Below are 14,233 nucleotides of genomic sequence, written 5' to 3'. Positions count from 1 at the left end.
ACAGATAAATACAGATAAGGCTTCTACAAGGTTAGAGATCAATATGAGTTTTTGTATGAGAGGTATTCTTTTATAATTAGAATTATTTATCTTTTGTTGCGAAAGAATGTTTTCATATGCGCCATCTGCAAAAATCCCATCGAATTACGGAGAATGTCTTTTCACTGTATTTTAATCCATTTCGAACACAAGAAAAAAAAAAAGGGTCAAACCGACGTGACTTATTCTACCATAAATAACTAAACGCAATCGATTATCTTATCCCGCCAGATCAGAGTTTATTTGTCGATGCTACAGCTGGGAAGTTAGAAACCAATGCGCGTTTTGATATTAGTAGAAATCGCGACATTTGGAAATACACACTTCAAAGAGATAGTCTTAGTAGATACCGAGTGTTATGTTCAAATACAAAAATAAACAATAATTTTATATTTGTATATATGCAAGTCGAAACAGAAAATTGGTAAGACAAACAAGCTATAATAACGTATAAAAGCGACTGCATAAAATGCTGGTGAGTCATTCTCGGTGAGCTCTCAGTTCGTAAATCGAAGTAAAACACGACTGTCGTAGCTATGACTGAATACTTCAACACAACTAGATGGATTACATATGAAAACTTGCTGACTAGAAACGACGCATCACTTTCGGGTCAAAAAGTTAGTTCACATTCTGGGAAAGAGTACGTAAGGCGTTTACGGTAGACTATCAGTAGATGATTTCTCAATCGAAAAAGTTAGATAGAATATTGGTTTTAATGTGGGGGAAGTATCAAAGACGACACTTTTGACTAAAAAATTAAAAAAAAATATTTCACAAGGAATAACAGATCGTGTACTACATTGAACTATATATATATATAAATTCGTTTATTATACAAACATTTTGATTATATATGTGCATACCTGTTTCAGCAGAGTTCCAATTGAGGGACGGCATTTTGATGTTGAGACAGGGGTCAAGATTACATTGGATTTTTAAGATATTTGGGTGCGATGTACATTTGGAGGAAGGTTGGGGGTGCACTTTGTGGTATACCAGGCAATAATATGCACAGTGTAAACCGATAAGCAGAAAAATTCTACATAGGTAGCACTTCAATGTACTTTAAAACAGATTATATATATATATATATATATATATATATATATATAATATATATATAATATATATATATATATAGTGTGTGGGGGTGTGGTTGCGTGTAATGATCTTGGTCTTTATGTTTGTACGGAACAGTCACTACTAAACTTCTCGATTATTTTTTGTCTATGAATTTGAAACATGATATATTCGGTATTCGAACGTGTGGAACGGTTGTGATATATTATTTTTATTATTGAAATCTTTTGGAGATGACTAATTTACATATTCATTGATTAGCAGATTATACTCCTCATCTTCTAGTAGTTGTTTCACAACATTTTGGTCAACTATTCCTCTGGCCTTCGTCGGATGGTAAACCTGGAGGTATGAGAATGCTGAGACTTTTAAATGTATCCTTACTATTACTACCTTCTGCAGTTGTTTCGCGACGATTTGGCTAACTAAGCCTCTGGCTCGCTTTGAGTAGGATTGAAACCGGTATCTTCAAACAATGCTCAGCTCGAACCGTAGCGATTCAACGTCTCTATCCACTGCGCCTCGGGCCCCGAAGGGCGATCAAGGTTGGTTTTTTTGGTCGTTTATATTTAAGTGTTTATGTTAAGAGACTCAGCATTCTTATCCTATCGCGGTTTATCACCTGACGTAGACCAGAAGAATAGTTAGCCGAAACGTTGTGACACAACAACTAGAAAATGAGGATAATCGTCCCCGAATAAATTAAGTTTCGATGTGGATTCTGGCCGGTAATAAAGCTTCTAAGAAATAAAAAATAGAAAAATTGGATTTTGCCAAGCATAAGTCGACGTAAAGCGCTATTTTTCGTTAGTGTTAATATACATTATTTTGTTGCACTACATTAATTCGTAAAGTTGGCGAATTCTTGCGGACTACGCTCAGATAATAACGAATAACATTGCAGAAGTAAATGTTTGGATTGTTATTGTAGATGATTGCAACCAAGTCATTATTTTTAAACTTTTGAAATAACGAATTGGGCAGAATATGATTATCAATAGAGTTTTGACTGTTCAGTAATGAACACAAAATCTACATTAAAATAAAAATGTAAAAATCGCATTTCAGCGTATTTTATGATTAATCAACGCCGGGAAATTTGCTCTTTACGTATATACTGGCAGGCCACCCGGCATTGTCGTGTTGTAACGTAAACTTTAATAAGATGGTTTGATCAATGCAGATTTCGTTTTTATTATTACATTATTTTGGACCCAATATATAGTTATGATTTAAACTGTTAAGGGGAAAAAATGATTCGTGCGTAACAACCGAGTCAAAAGGTTTACCTTACGATTTACTTTTTCCTTTGACGTAAATCCTGCGCTATTAAGACATGTTTGGTGCAAGACAAAAAGTTAAAACACGAACCAATAGCTATTGTGTTACGCATGCATATTCGCTATGCTGTCGTTCGACCTGCGCTTGACAAATTTCATTGTTTTAATTTTCACATTTTTGCACTAATTTTCCAGGGCTAAAACTAAAATAGAAATTTTCGCATGGGTTCGAATACCCTATATATTAAGTTTCATGTCTGTAGACGGAAAATTGACAGGAGGTTGGTCGACAACAATTTTTAAACAAAGGTATATATATATATATATGTATAAACATACATACTATACATAGAAAGAGGTTTCTCTTTACTATAAATTTTTAAGCAAATATAAATCATGTAGAATATCTGCATGGATATAATTACACGTAATTGTAAACTAAAGATGATCATCGCATTAGAAAATCGAAAACCTAATAGGGAATTAATAAAATGAATAGTTAAAAGAATATGCACATTAGCTAGATCGTTTGCAGATGAATACAATTCCACGACGCATATATAAGGAAGGGTTGTATATTTTTTTATAAATTGAAAATAAGTGTTTTGATATGAATATCAATACACACAACCTTTAGATTTGTATATAATATACGAATATATATATATATATATATATATATATATATATATGTGTGTGTGTGTGTGTGTGTGTGTCTGTGTGGATGGTTTAAATATATATTTTATATTATATAAATATATATTAATTATACGTATGTGTGTATCGCACATGACGAGAAAATATACATATACCTGTGTATATACACGTGTAGATAATATATAAAAATACAAGTATACATTGGTATTATATACATATTTATGTGTATATATGTAAGTGTACATGTATATAGGCAAAGTTGTATTGCTATTTTTTCATATAACTATCATAAAATAGTATTTATTGTTATCTATCGTTTGTGCCTTTTATATTTTTATGTAATACTAGCAGTGTGCTTGGCGTTGCATGATCGTTAAATACGCATTGATGTAATATTTGGATTCATTACTATTTCGGTTGTGTTATTATAAAACCGATTCTCTGTTGATAAGCATATTGTATTAAATATATAGTAGTTATCTTCAAAAGTAAATAATCATATATGACTTGGGGAGTCATCAACTAGGATCAAAACCAAAGTATATAGCTTTAGTTGTAGTGTTAGATCTATAATTAAAAAATGAACCGTGTATTTGCGCGTGCGTACAAGAGAACCTTATTTTATTTACGCCTGCAAGGTTCCAATTCATGAAAAATAATTTAACTCTTTATACGCTTTACTTACTTAATATAATATGTAATAATGTTCTAATGTGTTCTTATTTTTATTCATTCTAAACCATTTTTTAATAACACTTATGATGTTCTTCCTTTTATTTTATAGGTAAGACATTTGATATATAACCGTTGATGAGTAAATAAAAAGATAAGTTAAAGGCAGTTGGTTCAAAGGTAAGTGTTATTTGTTACTTGTGTTTCATCGTATAAATAACCCGTGCCTAAGCCAAAAAAAATGTCATATAATGTATGTATCTGTGAGACTGTGTTTTGTATTTTCAACAATTATGATTTATCAAAATGGAAAAGGAAAATTATAGTCTAAATCGCCGGTAAAGGCAACTCGCGGTTAAATATATATATATATATATATATATATATATATATATATATATATATATATATATATATATAATGTGTGTGTTATAATGGAATAATTCCAGGAGGAAATCCGGGTATGAGAGCTCAATGTGGTAAACAAAGCAATAACATAAAAATATAACACGGAAATTACATAATTGTCGAGGCAATAATTTATTTCAACCTTATGGTATTTTCAATTGTATTGGTGATTATAGCAGTCGTTGTTATTTTGCTCACTAATATTTTACTTCCTAATTGATTAAGATGCAGAAAATTGCATTATTGGTCGCCCCCAATTCCATAGGACGTGTTTAGTTTCGGTTTATATATACTTTTATTCATTCCGTACACAAAAGTACTTTGATGCACGCATAAAGAAATAAATAAATAAAATAGTTATGATTTTAAAGTTTTGTGTTAATTTATATTAAATCTAATAATCTATCTTTATATCTGTGTATTTTACAAACATAGATTTAATCTAATTAATAATACTTCTTTATATTAAAAATTAAAAGACACTTGTGTTTCATGTTCTCGCAATCATCAGTGTAGGGGGTGACAGTTTGTGCCGATGAGGAGATTCGAACCCAGAAACGAATCCACCTTTTACTCCCTTTGATAAGGTTTTACTCCATGGCCACCAAACAACTGGAACAAGAAAGAAGGGAATTAAGAACTATGACACGCCGAATATAAGCGAATACATTAGAAAACTTAGTGTTCGAACAATCAGAAATTGGGGACAATCATATAGATGCATATATATTAAGTAAAAAAAGGATATAAATTTAGTGGCATTTTGGATATACCGCACTGCAAGCCTATTTATACAGTATAGGCGGTTTTATCTATGAGCATAAAACAAACAACTTTGAAATTCATTGTTTTGGATAATGCCATTTTCTAAAATTTCGATTGGTTTGCTTTCTCAGAGGTAATTTTTGTTTTCATCAAACCACTCTATTTCAAATGGGCCAGCAAATTTTCTCGGAAGCATCTTTGAGCTGTTCCTCAATTAGAATTCTGCACATGTTGACACGAATAATGATATCAGGAACTTATTGTATATTCCCATTCTGCTGACGTGAAACACGAAGGTAAACATTCCACGATATTTTAACGCCTTTGCTCAAGGAAAAACAATTATCAAAGTGTTCTTTTAAAAATAGTTTCAGAATATATATATGGTTGCTGCGAGCTATCTTCATATTCCTTGCAAGAACGTGAGATCAAAATTTCCAACGAAAATTTATTGCTTGACAGAATACTTCATAAACAATTTTAAAGAAATACATATTCAACGGAGTTTCAACGAATGCCATTTCTTTCGTAAGATGAAAGGAATATTAGAAAATTACAATTTTCGCCTTGCTAAGAATTTGTTTGATATGGTTTTAATTGAAACAGCCCTTCATGATGGTTTGTAATGAAATTCAAAAAATGCTCATGTCGGTTAAAACATGGGGAAATAGGGAAAATGGGGGGAAAACGGATATAGAAGGTTCAAAATGCATAAAGACACGATTGTAAATTCAAGAAACGAAGAAAGTTTATTTTCAACAAATAGTCAGTTTCAACATCAGCCGAAACACGCAAGTAAATTTTAAAGTGAAAAACAATCCGTTTTCAAAAGAAATTGCAAATAGAAATACAATCTGATTGGTAAAGAAAGTCAATGTAGGTTTGTTTTCCACTTTATGAATAACCATCATGAAGAAGCGCTGTTTTATTTAATGGCATAACCAGCAAATTCTTAGTTCGGTTATACGAATAATTTTCTAATATATATTTTTCTCTGAAGAGAATACCGTTCTTCGAAACTCCGTGAAATAAAGAATTCTTGAAAATTGTTATTGAAGTATTCTGACACACAATAACTTCCTTTGTAAATTTTAATTTGTAATCTTGATTTTTTTTCCTTATAGTAAGCTTTCCTTCCTACTGTGGTTGTATTGGGCTTTTACTTTGGTTTAGATTATTATATAAATATATTAGTTTTAAGTTTAGACTGGAATTTATAGGGGGATTTCTTAAATTTCTATTACATTGATATATATATATATATATATATATATATATATATATATATCCAATGTTATTGAACTATCTTTGAACACAGGAGATACTACATTTAGATCCAAGAAAGTGTATTTTTTTAGCACAAACACAGCATCAAATAATTTTCTGAAAATTAACGACTATTAAAAGATAGTATATGTGATAACGTACACACCGATATAAACATTAGTTAGTGTGTATAATACACATATATTGTGTCTTTCGAGTAGTTTAGAAGCCTAGTAATAACGGATATTTAAACATACGCAGTTCTAAATTATAATCTACATTTTTCATATTTATATGGAATCATATTTTAATTTGCCCAAAACAAAAATGTATTCTCACTATAATAAAAATGTAGGTCTTCAGAAAAATCAGACAACTCGTCATTCAGCTGATAGAAAAGTTCTTTTCCTGGGAGATTTTAGAACAGAATGCGTTACAAAAACGGAAATCTTTTCATTCATTGGGCGTCTTTGTCTTCGTAAATATAGATCCATTTTCTAACAAGTGAACTATTCATGATTTATTCATTCATCGTCTCATGTTTTTCTCTCTGTAAATACGCTTTCAATTCTTGATATTTATCGAAAACATTTCATGTTTGGAAAAATGTAGGCTACATTAACATTCCGTTTTTTTTATTTATTTTTGGACTGTATTAATTTTGAATAACACTCAAATACTTAACAGAAATATTGTGATTCGTTCATTGTTCATTTATGTTGTGCGAGATTTGATAATCTTGCCTCACCCTTAGGGACTTGGATTAGGCGACATTTCGCTCTTTGATTAATACGTTTTATTTTACATTAAGTTATATACAGAGTGTCCTAATAAAATGTATCCACTTTTTAAATTATCTCAACTTGCTACATAAATATGTCATTCAACGTCTCCAAGAGATATTTAACAATAAAAAATGGTACTTCCAGTAGGATGGACCACATCGCAACTATCATCAAGGCGTAACAGCCTAACTTAATAGTCACCTGCCAAACAGATGTGTGGGACGGAGACTAATTATCGAGCACTACTCACGATCAGCGAATTTTACCCCTATGAATTTTTTGGGAGGGGTGAGGAGGCATTTAAAACCAACGTTTCACACCAAAAACCTAGCTACTATCATGTGCCAGCATCCCAACTGAACTGATAAACGTTTTGGATTCAATCAGTGAGCGTTGCTAGCTGTTCCTGGACAACAATTGCCAATAACTTGAAAACTTTCGATGATTAGCGGATTTCTACATTTAATCACAGTATTTTGGTGTATGAAACTTTTCTTTATCATAATAAATGCTCATTTTATAGACAATTACAGAGTGTATACATTTTTGGGACACCTTGTATACGTTGCAGCGTATATAACACCGTTATAATTTTACTAATTAATTGCATATTGTACGTGAAAAAAATGCTGCTGTTTTGTTTTAAATTACAGTCGATTGAGAAATCAATATGGTGGATTAAGCTAGTTCAAGGATTTTTTAAAATAAGAATGTGTTTGTTTATGTTGTTCTCTATATCCATACATGCGAGAGTTATTTTTCATTCTAATTATTTTTTCAATCCATTTTCTCGCATATTTTCTTTGAAGCTATTTTCTATATTATTATTGAAAATAAATAATTGCCACGTGTTTATCATTTTTAGTGTTTATTTCTTCCTCCTATTAGATTGTTCAGTGTTTTCACTCAAAAATACTTGTTTTGTTTTGTAATTCACGGCATATCACATTTGGGAGCTTATTTAATACCGAATCTACTCATTTTGATATTTAATACTGAATTTTGGTAATTGTTTTGATGTTTCAAGTTTTTTTATATCTTCAAATTCTGTTCATGGTGTCAGTTTTCCAAGGCGGTGTTATACGGTGCAAGTTTCTTTTTCTATTTTCTGCTATCATTTAAAGTGTTTGTTGACTATCTATTTTTTACATTGTTGGCTTTGAAGTCCGATAATCTAATCGAGCTAAGCTGATTAAGCCAATGTTTATTCTTGTGTTTATATTTTTTTATCTATGGCCCATTTGAGCTCCAGTAAGTGTCTACAAGATTTTGTCTTTTATGTTCAAGCTGGTGCTATTACGATGGTCTTTTTATTCAGGCGCGTGGTTATATGTTCCGTCGGCTCTTAGTTCCCATCTTCTCATCTCGTTTAAACAATGAGATCGTCGGATTACAAAATATGAAATGTAAGTGAAGAATGTTTTGCTGTTGCTCATCTATAATATAAATTTCAAATGTCGTAGTGTGTGTGTGCGTATGTATGTGTGTGTGTGTTGTATATCTGCTAAAAACTTTTGATAGACGCGTCGGAACGTGAGAAAACTGGTATTGTTTGGAATCTCCAACGATTGGATGACAAATATCGAAAAATTGTCCCACAACATTAATTACTTTACCCTCAACTGGACACTTATCCACATGAAGAGTGTCGTTTCATATAGATACATATGCCCATAAATTATGAACATTATATAGGGCCCGAGCAAAGCCGAGCTTATCTCCTTATCTCTATATCTATAAAAGTGAAAATGTGTGCGTCTGTATCTGTGTACATTTCCCTACCAAATAACTCTGTCAATTTTCGGTCTAGAGACTCGAGATTTGACATAAGCAGTATTGATATTTAAAAAATCATTTTAATCGGTTTTCGGCTTGAAATCTGGCTTTCAACGCGTCAAAACTCAACGATTTGGCCTTTGATTAATATACCAAACTCCTCCGCCAATTCTGGGTCTAAACACTTGAGATTTTAAATGTATATTACTTCGACATGGAGCAAACTTTCTAATTTGATTTGACCTCAAAAAAGTAAATGTTAAGGGTTCAAAATTGGGGTCAACCTTTTTTTAAAAAGTTGCCTCTGAGGTCTCTACCAAATTACTCAGCTAATTTCTGGTCTAAACATTTGACATTTTCATAGAGTATTTAGAGATAAGGCACTCTTTTTAATTTGTTTGGATCGAAAATTTGAGCTGCAAAGTGGTCTAAGTTCAAAAGATTTTACCTTAGCAGTGTCCAGCAAACTACTCAGCAAATTTTGGTTCTAATCGGACATGTGGAAAAAATCTTAATCAGTTTTGCGGCGATAATTTAACTGCCATAAAGTCAGAGTTGAAGGAGCTGACCTTTGCAGATTCTACCAAATTTCCCCGCCAACTTTTCTTTTAAAAACTTGAAATTTTAGATGTATGTAACTTGGACATGGATAAAAAGTTTTATTTTGATTGAGACCAAAAAATAATATGTTATGGAGTCAAAAATGTGGGTCAAATTGAAAAAAAAACTGACCTCTGCAGTCTTTACGAAATTACTCAGACAAATTTTGATCTAAACATTTGAAATCTTATATAAAGTGTATTCAAACGTAGGGTAAGTTATGAACAGTATATAGGATCCGAGCAAAGCCGGACGGAACTGCTAGTAACTGAATAAAGTTCAATGCACATTTAGCTGAGAGGTATTTTCACCCTCCAAAACTGAAAGCTTCAAGTAACGCTGAAGTTAAAAATAATAACATTAAAAGAGGGCATATTAATTTACAATGATGGCAATTAGAATACACGAAAACTATTATAAATTCAAATATAATTAGAGAAAATAAATATTGCGAACATTGCATAAAAAAGAGCTCGTATTGAAATCATAACACTCACAAATGTATATATAAGTTTAGTTTTCCTTTATTGTCTTTTTGACAGTAATATGAATAAGGTAATAGACTTTTTTGTCATTAAATTTATGTACGTGAGTTGTCATTTTCAGAGTGGCAGTAGTTTTTAATCAATATATTTACGAATTTTCTGTATATAATTGGCATTTATGTTTTCTTAGTTTCGAATAATATTTATAGAGTCGTTTCATTTTTCTATTTTGCAACTAATGATAATGTACTCATTTTTTTGCGGACTATCATTCCTATCTTCATAGTTGCTGTGTTCACCACGTTTCCACCAACTGATCCTCTGATTTTCCTTATATGATTAATCGCGACGGGATAGGAATACCGACACTTATAACTGTATCCCCAGTAATTACTGCCTTGCGTAGTGGTTTTCTAACTACGTTTCGGCCGACTAGTTCTCTGGCCTGCTTTGGATGGCCCTCGATACACGTTGGAGGAGCTACGATACCAACCAACAACTTTATGGTGACCTACCATCAGTATCACGGAAATGACAGCACAGACTACATGAGATGCAGCGAAAAGGAAGCAAGCACGCTAGTTCTCTGGGTATCAACTAATGGACGCCCAAACTACATTGGCAGCCTGCTACAGACAAAGGGTGTGTTCGGGACCTGCAAACTGTCAGGTGAGATCCAGAAAACTGGAGAAGTCGTGTAGATTCGATGGTGAAGCGTTCTGAAAAACGACGGAGATCATGATGCTTTGGTAGGAATTTAATCGCTATCTTCAGACAATGCTTGCCTAGTACCACAGAAACTTAACGTCCATCCACTGTACCACAGTCCCCATCAGTGGATGAGTTGGCCGAAACTTTGTGAAAACAACAGCTAATAAAATGAGTACAGTAGTCTGCAAAAAGTGAATACAGATGCAAATTATATGATACAAATCCATCCAAAAATAAATTAGTTCTGCATTTACAAGTAACTCTAGAGTGGAATTGAGTCGTATATTTTGTTTTGTCCATAAATGATGGTCTTATTTTGTGACTGTTTTCTTTCATTGTACTATCAACGCTAGTGGAGTAAAAATAACTGACTTTTGTAATTTTATTAGAAAAGATTTATTTAAAATGCAGTGACATTTTACTAAAGGAGTGCGGGGAACTAGATAACGTGTACACATTCTATTTTAATTAATTCATGTGTGAAATTAATGCGGACTTAGAATAATTTTCTCCTTATGTCTACGACTTAGTGTGGATTTTATTGATTACTTTTTGTAAATATCTAATTAGAGGTTTATATAAGTTTTCAATTGTAAACGCCATAGAGAATTCACGAACCTCTTTATTTTTACAAATTTATTGTAGACTTGATTAATTTTATTAATTTATTGTGGACTGTTATCCTCATTTTTCTAAGTTGTTGTTTCACGACGGTTCGGCCAATTATTCCTCTAAACAGCAACTAAGAAAGATGAGGATAAGAGTCCGCAATAAAAAAAAAATAAATATACTCATCTCAATAATGAATTTCAATTCAATATTTAATTAATTTTGTAACTTAAAGTCAATAAAATTTTCGTGAGCAAATTCTCTCTGGTCTGTTTAACAAAATGCCGCGAATTGCTTCTCATATTTGTATAGCAAAGTTGTTTTCAAATCCAATGTAAATGAGTTTTATTGAGTCGCCCTCTCATAATATAATTCTGCCAATTTTCCACCATCTACATCACGGCGTTTTATCACCGGCCACCTGATACACAGTAATCCTTATCACTGAGTTGCCTACAAGCTTCTTAAGTTGTTACTCCTATGAAAAAAGGGTTCATTAGATATATTTTTTTCGATTTAAAACCTCTTAATTCTCTATTTAAAATATTAGACGCATTTTAGTATCAGAAAAGGCAATAGATTTTTAACATTGGTGTAAGGATACAAGACACAAGGTATGTAATCATAGTTTTAAATCCGTGTAATAACAAGCATCTGTAACTCTCTTGACATTCGTCCTATTTGTCTTAAAGTGGGAATGTCTTTGTTATACATATATTATAGAATTGCATTCATTGCCGTTTGAAATATTCGTGGACATTTTGCGGTCTGTGTTGTATTAATTTTCGATTAATTGACAATGTCGAAATCTTTTAGCAAGCGTAGATTCTCGACCACTTACGGAGAAACGAATTTTTTAACTGTACATTTACGAGGAATAATACAGGTATTTGTAAACGTACCCAGCTGTGAGCCCTGGAGTATTACTCAAAACGCCTAAGGGATCATTATGACCAAAAACCCCGTAGTTGGTTAATTAGCAACAGCCCACTTCGAGGCTTACTTTAGTTATATATATATATATTAAATTAGGAAAAGAGAAAAAATAAGTTACTAAAAGGCATTTAAGCCTATATACGTTTTATTTAGCCGTAATTCAGTGGAGTAACACACCCTATTCTGTTTGAATCATAACAAGGTCGTAATAAGCATTATTTAGATTTCGGCTAAAATAGTGATTGGCCTATTAAAGTAATCCCAGTGTATAAGAATTTCACTATATTTACTGTTTTATTTGTTTTCTCTGTATCCTTTGTAATAGATAAAAATTAGAACATAAAATAATAACGAGATACACAGCTAATGACGATGGCAATCTTTTATCTCTCCAGACAATGGCTTTCTATGTCTCATGAAATGCAACGTATGGTGTAGCTATACACTTAAAGCTGGAGTAGTTTCTGCAGATGCAAGCCGGGGTGGCCGATAAGAAGTCCTAAGTTTTCCAATTACCAGTGTCCTCCTTTCGGTGTAGCAGAAAAAGTCCGATTGAAAGACAAGTCAATGCGGTCTGAGCCAGCACAACTGCAGGAGTCGCCGGAAAGGTGTTGCAGTGCTTTACCACTCGCTTGTTGAAACTTTCAACCGGATTTTTGTCACTTTACTCTGCCCAAGACATTGATAAGGCACAGCAGTTATTTGTCCTATAGCTAGGTAGTTTTCATAAAGATTATAATGCACAAGCAAATGAATTAATGCATAAATAAAAACAAAACAGTATGTACAGCTAGAAAATATCTACTCTACGATGAAAAGATCAGAGTCCGTTTAATAAACATCGGGTCTTTCATGATGTTGGTGATAATGATGCGGAACCTAATTTATTTATACAAAAAAAAATCAAAAAAAAAAAAAACAAGAACACATGTGTAGTGAAACGATAATCTACCGCAGATAGCATATTATAAGTATATACCAATTAGTTATGCTGAAATGTTTCTGCTGAATTCATTCGAAAGGGGGGTATATGTATGGGAACATATCTACATGAGCGCACGTTCTTATTGCCAGCGGCTGCAATTTCAAGTGGCGTTAGGTCGAAGTTTAAAATACTTAGTTCTTCGTAATGTGCAAACATTATTTCATCTGTCAAGTTACTGAAATTGATTAGCGAATAAGATGTTATCCGAAAGACAAAGCACATATGAGGATCGCTAACGAATACTTCAATTACCCATATATAGATCAAAATAAAGAATAACAACTGCGTATCGATTAGATTAATTTAATAATAACGCATGCTCTTACAATCTTCAAGATACACATATTATTGATGTATTTTATCGAATGGAACGTATACACATATACATATATATATATATATATGTATATATATATATATATATATATATATATATATATTTGCAGTAAGGCATTATTCAATCACGTCTGATTGAACACGACAGAGTTATTCTTTTTTCCTTGATAAAAACCTACAGTTGTCCGACATTAGAAATATCTTAACTAATAATACTTACATTCGATACCTTAACAATTGCACATGACGAATAAAATTACTAGAACTATACTAATAAAAAACACATCCCCTTTTAACCGAATCCCATTTAACACGGGGAACTAACAATAAACTAAAGAAATGAAGAATAAATAAAGAAAATCGAAAATAAATATTATTCGCCCCTAACCATCCTGCATCCACCTTTATAAACAAAAACTATAAATACATCAAGCCTACAAAGAAAAAGGTAACACTTGCTACTGATGTTTTAACTCCTCCCTCCCCCGTCCCCAATTTTTATTTTTTATGTTTGGTTATACAATTAAACAATTTGGTTTTAATAAATATTTCGGAATTTTTTCCGACGCTAAAATAGGACATTACTGTAATATTCATATTCGGAAACCTGTAAAATCGCCATCTACTTGGAAAGAAAGTAAACATTTCCTGGAATCCCTTTTTTAACAGGAATAAACACCAGTCGCGTAATATTTTTATCGGTGATGTTCACTAAGTACGTGTTTAATTTAGTAGAACGTTTTAATTGACAACTGACCACCCGGCGATAAAAGTCATAAAATATTTTTCTCAAAATATTATTTTAATCTCAAAATTAAGTTTGTAATCGATAAGATCAAC

Source organism: Euprymna scolopes, chromosome 23, assembly GCF_053919585.1.
Source record: "Euprymna scolopes isolate OS-2025 chromosome 23, ASM5391958v1, whole genome shotgun sequence".
NCBI classification, from domain to species: Eukaryota; Metazoa; Mollusca; class Cephalopoda; order Sepiida; family Sepiolidae; genus Euprymna; species Euprymna scolopes.
This window is presented reverse-complemented; position numbering follows the sequence as displayed.